The sequence below is a fragment of the Empidonax traillii genome, unplaced genomic scaffold (genome assembly GCF_003031625.1).
Source record: "Empidonax traillii isolate 1590-97213 ecotype Southwest subspecies unplaced genomic scaffold, ASM303162v1 scaffold348:size657943, whole genome shotgun sequence".
NCBI classification, from domain to species: Eukaryota; Metazoa; Chordata; class Aves; order Passeriformes; family Tyrannidae; genus Empidonax; species Empidonax traillii.
The window spans coordinates 143,560-150,783 of NW_020955541.1; positions in this window are offsets into that span (position 1 = coordinate 143,560).

Sequence of the window (7,224 nt, forward strand, 5' to 3'; positions counted from 1 at the left end):
CTCTCTATACAATACTTCACGAGTGGCACAATGACCTGACAATATGTGCAAAGCCTCTTGGTTCTCGACTTGATGATTTTGCTGACAAAGGCAAACAAGCCAGTTCATACTTCAGAACTTCGTGTCTTCCCTAATTTTCCAGCCCTAGCTTTCTTTAGGCAGGGTATGCTTCACTGCATCCCTTTTGAGTGTTTGGACAGCACCAGGGACAATTGTGAATACAGTGTCTAGCTAATAAATAATTTAAACAAATTTCTTCCAGCCATATCTACCCCTGTAGATATGATACTCATAACAATACCTTGGCCTCTTTTAGGGGACAAAGAAAACCCAGGGAGAACCTAAAGAAACTCAGGGGTTTCTGTCAAGGATCATTATGGATGTACACATGGAAGGAAAATGGCAGTACGTGAAGTGCATGAGTAATCCTACATCCTGGGCAGAGCATGGGTGGAGTTAAATCCTGTGTCCAGATTAACATTCCTACAACTCCTGAAATGTGCAATGAGCTTGTTTTGTTTTTTAAAACATTCCACGTGCCTGCAAAGCAGCAAGGTGAATTTGACAGTTGTATCTTCACTTGACGTAATTTAGGAATGTTTAAAAATTTGGACAAATCAAAATATTGTATAAGTTCTATAAAATGGGAGCTTGTCTCTGGCATAACCTTTCAGGGCAGTACCTAGTACACTTAGCCTTACTTTTATTTGCAAAAGAGAGATAAGGATAATTGTTATCTGTGGGAAAAAAAGTGAATGGGCAAGTAAATGAAAATATAAATTTGCTGACTGGATAGAACCCCCTCTGTTAGCAAAACAGGATATAATGTCAGGAAACGGTCAACAAAATACTTCCAGTGTAAACAAGCCAATCAGTTCCCCAGTACCGTGGAAGCCAAGCAGTGCTGAGCTCTGTCTCGCCATCTGACACGATCTCCCTCATCAGAAGCAGCCCGTCTCTACTCTCTCCTTTTTTTTTTTTTTCCCTGGGAAATTTAAAAATAACCCAGGGCACAACAGCATCTGTTCTGTAAATCTTATGGGAAAATACAGGAAAACTCATAAGTGAAATCTGAGTGCAAGACCTTCAAACTAAGGAAAGAGTGGGGGGGAAAGCAGAAAGAGAAAACAAGGCTGCTGTAAAGAACTGACAGTATTCCAGTTATTCAAGGTGTCTTTGTTCAGCCATTTATTAGAATTGAATATTTTAATATGAATACAGGTTGTTAGGGATTATAGCAAACAGACTCTATCATTAAAGTTGCCATATATTTTTTAAAAATATGTTTTAATTGTATGAGCCACTGTATTTTGTCAGAGCTGGTCTTGCAAGGATGAGCAGCTAAAGAACCCCATCTGACTTCTCAGAAAACCCTGAGAAGATATCATGCATGTTTTAATTTCAAAGAATATCATACGATGTCCTGGATATTTACATTTCAATTAACATTAATTGTTATGTATAATTCAGTGGATCAAAATTCAGACCATTCAATATAAATAAAAATAAGATAAGGGTTTTCAGACTTGCATGACTAGATATTTAACTCCTGAGATGGTTGTTCTCAAGTGCTTAGTATCACGAGTGTTAAGTTTCTCTCCCTACACTTTATTATGAAAAATTAAATGCAAAAATCAGGTTTGGCATTGACTGCAAGCCTGTGCTGAATGCATCTGTCCACACGGAAAGCTTGTTGTGTTTGAATCATGTTGGTATTAGCTACAGCAGTTTTACACATCCTGTGTAATGGGTAAAGTTTTGCCTGTAAGAATGTCCATGGGCACTAAAGTCACAGCCAATGACTTAATGAGGCCAGAAGTTCATTTACTTTACATGCTTTGTTGACATACTCTAAGTGTATATGAAGGTGATGTAATTATACTCTATCTGTGTAATGAGGTCATGTTAAAATACTGCGTGGTTTGCCAGCATCGACTCCTGGCGTTTCCTAACTGTAGAGTATTTTAGTTTAGCACTTTGATACTTCCTAAAATGATTTTATATTTTTGCAAATAATTTCTGGAAAAAAACCTAAACCTAAATTCACTGGTGTTAGAACTGGTTTGGAATTACCCATGCAGAGTTTGCAAATGTGGCTATTGTAGCTGCCAGCACAATTTATCTGCTATTTGTCTGGATAAAGAATAGCTTGCTCGTATGTTTGCACAAGAACATTTCTAACTGGCTCAAGGTTTAGCAGCTTATGTTCAGAGACAGAAAAAGAACAAGAAAATTTGCCGGGATTTTAGCAGTGGTAGATGACGTTCCTTTCAGGATCAACCTTTGGTTTCTTTCTGAGCAGGCTTACTCTAGATAAGCACCATTCATTTCCTTATCATGTAAATTATTTACTGGAAAATTGGTATGTAAGTCTTACTATTTATTTGCTCCCTTTCACTTAGTGTTATGTGCACATACACAATTCTCTGATTTTGACAGTAGTGAAATGATCCTTTTTTTCCCGTCTTTCCAGTACAGTTTACATAACCGTTTAAGTGGACTACACCTATTTTTTTTAAAATTCCAATGTTTCCACAGGCCTTCTGTATTTCAAGAGCTTCATACAAGTTGCAAAAAAAATTTAGACATTATGTTTTAAGGTAAAAGCTTGTTTTTAAAGTCTTCCTGTTTCATTTAATTCACAGGTAGTTTCTTCTTTGACAACATGTTAGTTAAGGAAGGTTCATGGTTTCGCATTTTAAGCCCTACCAATGTTTGACTGTTTCTGAAGCTCTGTTTTTTTGACTGGGACTAAATTTCTTGGAGTGGCCCTGTTTTTCAATTTCCTTTACTTAAGGATAATTCAATTAAGAAAATGGATTATTTTGAATTGTAGTTAGCTCCAGAGAACTAAGCTTGCATAAAAAATAGCATTAAAGGAGTTAAGGGGAATCCCTGACTTGTGAACTCGTAATCCTTTTGACTTTTGCCAGTGTCCATTGCTTTTTGCTTTACTTTTGTGAGTGTATTCATTCTGTAAATACAAATGGTGAGGACAGGAAAATGAGATTACAGTACCTCAGGGTAGCTGGAAGAGATTCCTGGAGTCATCCCAGTATCTGAAGACAGATGGATTCCATTCCTGGTACAACACACCCCACTTCTCTGGGGAAAGACTTTTCTTCTGTTTCTGCTGAAGCCTCTCTCTGACAAAGATATCATGGGCCCACTCTCATGCATATTTAAGAGTAGAATGGGCCCCACTGGTTTAAATATTTCATCTGGAGAGGGAAGAGCTCTAGTGTAAGAATGAGAACCCAGAAAAAAAGCCACACAGATAACACACAGTTGTAATTACCATAGGGTTGTGGGGTTTTTTAATTTTTGCTTCTCGCTCCCACTCCCCCTTGATGTACTCTGTGATCACCTATATGGATTTCCTTTTTGGTGGTGAACAGCAGTTGCCAGTAAAATAACCACAGGCTCATCTGAAAAACAAAAATAGCCTGCAGTCAGGCTATTGGATGTCAGGCGTAGGGCTGTCCTTCCTTCATGGAGCAGAGGCTACCTGCAGTTACATGAACTTCAGTATGGATTTGGTTCATCATGGCACTGAGAGCTTCTCATACTTTTTAGCAAAGTGGAGAATTTTTTAGGGAATTCTGTGAGGTTTATTGATTTGTAAATCTTTCTGTAAAGGCCACTGCGCATCTAGTGTGTTCCTAAACAATTGTGTCCTACATGCTGTGAAGACTTTCCTTCCATCTCATTTCAGACGTTTCATTTTAGGCATTTTCAGCTTTAGTTTTTGAGCCAGTCTTGAGAAAGAAAAGTTTAAGAGGAATAAACGATCCCCTTGAAATTCTAACACACCACTGGGCAGGGACCAGAGGAGGTCTGGCAATAATCTAATTCACAAAATATGGGGGTCCAGCTGTAGCTCTCCAACTCTTCACATTGATCTAAGAAGCAAGAAAAAAATATACAAGAAACATGCTGCTAGGCTGAAAAGGAAGATTTCTAAGGTAGGAATGAAATTATTCAAAGCTCTTGCAGACACCTCCCTTCTGTCTAGCCTTCACGTGTCACTGCGGGGTTAAACAGAGTTTAATTTACATTGCCTGGAGAACAAACCCACTCTCAAAGATGTACACTCTGTTGCTGATGCACTTGAACACTACCAAAAGAACACACAGACCTCCCCATAGCCTTCTCATATGTATACTAGCTAGATTACCTTGAACTTCACCCTGAGTGCTTTCCTGCTGGTAAGCAGCCCTTGATCTGGGTTTTACAACCATACTTAGATTCTACTGCCAGCTCTTCAACCCCTTGTGGTAGGACTTTTAGTACAGGATAAAGCAATCCTTACTGAGAGGTTAAACAACAACTGTAGCATGATGTTCTCTCCTGGCATGCTTATTTGGCCCAGAGAGTGCCAAACTGTCCAGTTCTGACTCAGTTACTAAATCTGCTAATAATGTGAATCACCTATCTGTTCACAAACTGATCTTGGAATTGCAAGAATACTAAAATTATTCTAGAAAAATAGCAGGTATCAAAAACTGCAGCTTTTTTCTTTCAGTTGCTTATAATACCTTCACTGAGCTTCAGCTGCTCAGTTTAAAATTTTCCAAATAAAATATTGGCTGCAAATTGAATGGCAGCTGAAAGCGTTCTACTCACATTGTTAAAAAACAGTAACACTGATTAAGCTTTGCAAGGGAGTTGCCTGCAGACTTGTGGCATAGATTTAAATTTGGCAAGCAAGTTGTGTTTTATGCCAGAGATATGCCTTTTGCCCATAGTCTTGCAATGTAACAAGTTTAGCAAAGCTGTGAACTTGTGATGAGTGTTAGCTGTGGGTGGCTTTGACCCCTGTACCTTCATTCTTGGAAGAGCTGTTCCCATTGCAGTGCTGCTCAGGATTTCCTTTGCAATGCCCTCACACCAGACAGGTTTGTTAGACCAAGTACAGGAACTGAGAGGAAATTCACAGAATCACAGTATGGTTGAGGTTGAAAGGGATGCTTGGAGGTCATCCGGTCTGACCTCCTGCTCAAGCAGGGATCCCTAGAGCCAGCTGCCCAGGACCATATCCAGGCAGCCTTTGAGTATCTCTGAGGATGTAAATTCCACAGCCTCTCGGGGCAACCCGTGCTGGTGCTCTGTCACCCTCACGCTAAGAAAGTGTTTCCTGATGCTCAGAAAGAACCTCCTGTGTTTCAGTTTGTGCCCACTGCCTCTGGTTCTGCCACTAGGCACCACTGAAGAGCCCGGCTCCATCTTGTTTACATCCTCTCTTCAGGTATTGATACACTTGGATGAGATTTCAACCTGACCCTTCTGTTCTCCCAGCTGAACACTCCCGGCTCTTTAAGCTTCTTCTCATAGGAGGAATGCTCCAGTCACTTAATCACCTTTTGTGGCTCTTCACAGGACTCTCCCTGGTATGACCATATCCTCTTGTACTGGAGAGCCCAGACCAAGATAGAATACTCCAGGTGTGGCCTTACCAATGCTGAGTAGAGGGGAACCTCCCTCAATGTGCTGATGATTCTTCCAGTGCAGTCCAGGATGCTCAGTCCTTTCTTTGCAGCAAGGGCACAGTGCCAGTTGATATTCAACTATGTCTACCAGGATCCCCAGGTCCTTTTCTGCAAAACTGTTTACCAACCATCGTACCTGCGGCTGTTCCCCACCAGAGATTGAACTTAGGGGCTGACAGGAACCTCCAAAGGGAAGCCCAGTCTCCAGTCTTTTGAGGTCCCCTCTGTACCCCTCTGGCACCACAGCCCTTCAGTGTATCACCCACTCCTCCTAGTTTTGTATCACCTGCAAACTCGCTGAGGGGAACCCTCTGTCCCATCACCCAGATTGTTGATGAAGGTGCTGAACAGCAGTGCCAGTATTCACCCCTGGGATGCACCGCTGCTTACGGGCCTCCAGCTGGACCTCGCACCATGGATCACCACCCTCCAGGCCCAGATGTTCAGCCGTAACTCAACACATCTGTCTGTTCATCCAGCCCATACATCCTCAGCCTCTCTCGTGATGAAGTTGGCAACACAGGGTCATGGAGGAAAAAGACAGCAGCAGCCATTTTTCTGGAGTGTAGACTGAAGAACTGACCTTAGAGACGTGGTAAAAGATTGACAGATGTAGAGCTAAGAGAGAATCAGTGCAGAAGGGATTTCATCAGGGGTTTGGAATGACGGAAAAGAAAACAGCAAGGGGCAAGTGGTGCTTGCGCAAAATCTGTAACAACCACCAGAACAAGTTCTCCTCTCTGATGTTTTCCTATAGGTAAGTCAGAAATTTACAGCATACCATGACTGTTTAAGGAGTAACAAAAATGAAAACTGTAGAATTAGTTTTACGAGTGACCATCATATACTGACAATGGAAGTCAGAAAAGCCAAAATGTGCAAAATGCAAAACAGTGTATGCACTGAGACAAACACAAGCACTAGAAAGGTAGAAAACATTAAAAAAATTGTTGAATTGTACAAGGAGCCTTTGTTTAGTCCACTTGCATGTACAAATTTCTATGTGATCATATGTCATATTTTCTGGAAATACCACTTCTCTCAATGAATGCTAAATCAGTGTCTAGGGAACTTAAAATTTTACAGTAAAGACAACTACGAACTATATTATTCCTGTTGTTCCATGGGAAGATAATGAAAAAAAAATCTTTGTGAAACCATCTAAATACTGGTTTTCAGATACTAACACACGACCCATTGCTACAGGGAAATTATCCAATATTCAGCAAGTTACTTAAACATTTTTTCCAGTGGTTATTAGCTATGTTTGTATATTCAGATACCCAACTTTAGATGCTTGGGGTAAGATCTGCCAGACTTTGTAAACCCACGGAAATCAAACAACAACATAAGTACTGTAGAAAGCACTCCAATTTGTAAAGAACAGAGCAAAAATTAGAAAAGCAGAATTAAACAGTCACTTCAGTTCTGGCTTCTGATAATCTCAGGTCAATCAAATGTCTAGGCAAGCAGTTCTCTTAACTACAAAATCGGTTTCTCTCAAGTACCTAAATAAACAGCAAGCATCTTTTTAAGCTAACTCTTCAATGCTCACAAGTGAGAGTAGCTGGAGTGTGAATTTCAGCAGTTTACAGTAGCTTAGCTTAGTTAAACTAAAATACTTTTTATCTCCTTCCCTGAGATTCAGCACTCAATTTGCAAAATGGAGATAATGACATCAAGCAACTCTGGATAGAGTCAGAGTGAAGCCAAGTTCACCCTGTCTAGCTTCTAA